The sequence below is a fragment of the Aplysia californica genome, unplaced genomic scaffold, assembly GCF_000002075.1.
Source record: "Aplysia californica isolate F4 #8 unplaced genomic scaffold, AplCal3.0 scaffold00144, whole genome shotgun sequence".
Lineage (NCBI taxonomy): Eukaryota > Metazoa > Mollusca > Gastropoda > Aplysiida > Aplysiidae > Aplysia > Aplysia californica.
In genome coordinates, this window is record NW_004797414.1 from 1387549 (window position 1) to 1390609 (window position 3061).

Sequence of the window (3061 nt, forward strand, 5' to 3'; positions counted from 1 at the left end):
TGTGTGTGTGTGAAAGAGTAAGAAAGACAGAGAGGGAAGAGACAATGAGAAGAGAGAGAGGGGAGAAGGAAGGAGGGGAGAAGAGAGGTGTTTGTGTATGTGTGGGAGGGGGCGGGCAGAAAGAGAGAGGAGGAGAGCGAATACAGAAGACAGCCATACAGAAAGACAGAAATCCCTGAAACAAAAAAGAGACAAATACACCCACAAACAAGACAAGGACAGGGGGGGCTTTGTTTGCTTGTTTGAATAAAGATGTTTTAGTTTTCGTAAGAGTTTTACAGCACTCGCAACACAATAATGTCATATAAGTGCCGAAGATTAGAGGTGTTACAAGAGAGTAACAAACACAAAATAGAAGGAAGGGAGAAAAGGACGATAGATATTAGATAGGAAAGAAGGAGCAAACCACACCAGAGCACCCGCCATCCACCCACTCGAGTAAAGAGAGGCGCATCGACACAATAATGGTCTTTTCGTCCTCGCAAATAACAATACAAACTCACAGACAAAAAACAGAAGGAAGGTTTAAAAAAAGTAGGACCTACCAGTGGCGCCCTCTAACCACCCACACAGACAGAAACAACAGAGGGAGGGCAAAGAAGTATGACCTAGATCTACCAGTGGCGCCCTCCAACCACCCACACAGACAGAAACAACAGAGGAAGGGCAAAGAAGTATGACCTAGATCTACCAGTGGCGCCCTCCAACCACCCACACAGACAGAAACAACAGAGGGAAGGCAAAGAAGTATGACCTAGATCTACCAGTGGCACCCTCCAACCTCCCACGCCCATAAAGTATCAGAGCATGTCAGGGAAAGTAGGGAAGATGAACGGGAAGATGAACCAGCATCGGCGCTCAGGAAGTATCAGGAAGTATCAGGAGGTATCAGAGCATGTCACAGAAGGTATCATGTATCAGAGCGAGTCACAGAAGATATCATGTATCAGAGCGAGTCACAGAACATGTATCAGAGCGAGTCACAGAACATACATGTATCAGAGCGAGTCACAGAACATACATGTATCAGAGCGAGTCACAGAACGTACATGTATCAGAAAGTATCAGGAAGTATCAGAAAGTATCAAGGAATATCAGGAAGTATCACAGCGTGTCACAGAAAGTATGGCGGCCAGCCCAACCCAATTATGACATCATAGATTCTTTGTCCCGTCGACAAGGGTGAGGCGTAAACTCACTCAATCCCCCTTTCTTCCCACCATCCCCTCCTCCTCCCTTTCAACCAACCCCTCCTCTTTTCTTCCAACCATCCCCTACTCCTTTCTCCTCCCTCCCAACACATTTCTTCCCCCTCACGAGTTTCTTCCTCCTCCTCCCTCACCCCCTCCTTGCCTCTTTATTCCTTCCACCCCCAGCCGACTTTGTGCTGTTGAGGCTAGAGAGGCGAGCATAAGGTCATATGAGCGCCAAGGGGTGGATGTCAACAGAGAAGTCCAAACGGGGAATGAGGCTAACTCTGCTCACCTCTCTAGACTCAACGGCACAAAGTCTGCTTCGACTATCAAGGCACACCGGAAATAACAGGTTACAAGAGAGTGACGAACACACAAAAAAGGTAGAGGCAAAATGACGATAGTAAGGATGAGGAAAGAAAAAGTAGCAGTTCCCCCTATGTTGTTCCGGCACAGTATGAGCATGACATCGATAAATCAGTCCATTTACAAAATGCTACTGTGCATGTTAATAACCCCCACCCCCACCCCCACCCCCTTTGGGAATGACCTAAAGACACTTCAGTCAGATTTCAGTTTCAGTAAGAGTTTTACGGTACTTGCAACACAATAAGGTCATATAAGTGCCGAAGATTAGAGGTATCACAAGAGAGTAACAAACACAAAAAAGAGGAGAGATAACGACGACAGATGTTTGATAGGAAAGAAGGAGGAAATCACACCAAAGCACCCGCCAACCACCCACTCTTCAGTCAGTAGCATTGCCCGGGGGTGGGGGTGGGAGGGGGGGTGGATGAGACTATCTCTCGTCATCTCTCAGGGAGAAATCTGTCTCGGCCGTCGTATACAACGGCGGTGGATGTCACAGAGGTCGTGTGAACTCACGTGTTTGTTCATCTGTACAATGATTTACTCCTCTGGGCTCAGGTAAGCCCAAGGACATTAGAGATACAACTGTCGAGTATTGTATTTCTTGTCGCCAGGGCATTATAGAGACACAACTGTAGATTATTGTATTTCTTGTCGCCAGGGCATTATAGAGACACAACTGTAGAGTATTGTATTTCTTGTCGCCAGGGCATTATAGAGACACAACTGTAGAGTGTTCTATTTCTTGTCGCCAGGGCATTATTGACACAACTGTAGAGTGTTCTATTTCTTGTCGCAAGGACATTATTGACACAACTGTAGAGTGTTCTATTTCTTGTTGCAAGGACATTATATACAACTGTAGAGTGTTCTATTTCTTGTTGCAAGGACATTATTATATACAACTGTAGAGTATTGTATTTCTTGTCGCAAGGACATTATTGACACAACTGTAGAGTATTCTATTTCTTGTCGCAAGGACATTCTTGACACAACTGTAGAGTATTGTATTTCTTGTTGCAAGGACATTATTGACACAACTGTAGAGTATTGTATTTCTTCTTGCAAGGACATTATTGACACAACTGTAGAGTATTGTATTTCTTGTCGCAAGGACATTATTGACACAACTGTAGAGTATTGTATTTCTTGTTGCAAGGACATTGACACAACTGTAGAGTATTGTATTTCTTGTTGCAAGGACATTGACACAACTGTAGAGTATTGTATTTCTTGTTGCGAGGACATTATTGACACAACTGTAGGGTGTTCTATTTCTTCTTGCAAGGACATTATTGACACAACTGTAGAGTATTCTATTTCTTGTTGCAAGGACATTATTGACACAACTGTAGAGTATTGTATTTCTTCTTGCAAGGACATTATTGACACAACTGTAGAGTATTCTATTTCTTGTCGCAAGGACATTCTTGACACAACTGTAGAGTATTGTATTTCTTGTTGCAAGGACATTATTGACACAACTGTAGAGTATTGTA

General features: G+C 43.9%; 1 protein-coding gene across 1 annotated transcript in view; it reads right to left on the minus strand.

The window, feature by feature from the left end:
• LOC101851184 (signal peptide peptidase-like 3) overlaps positions 1-3061 on the minus strand; it is a gene marked incomplete in the record, with an annotated part of 42347 nt that overhangs the window by 20783 nt on the left and 18503 nt on the right.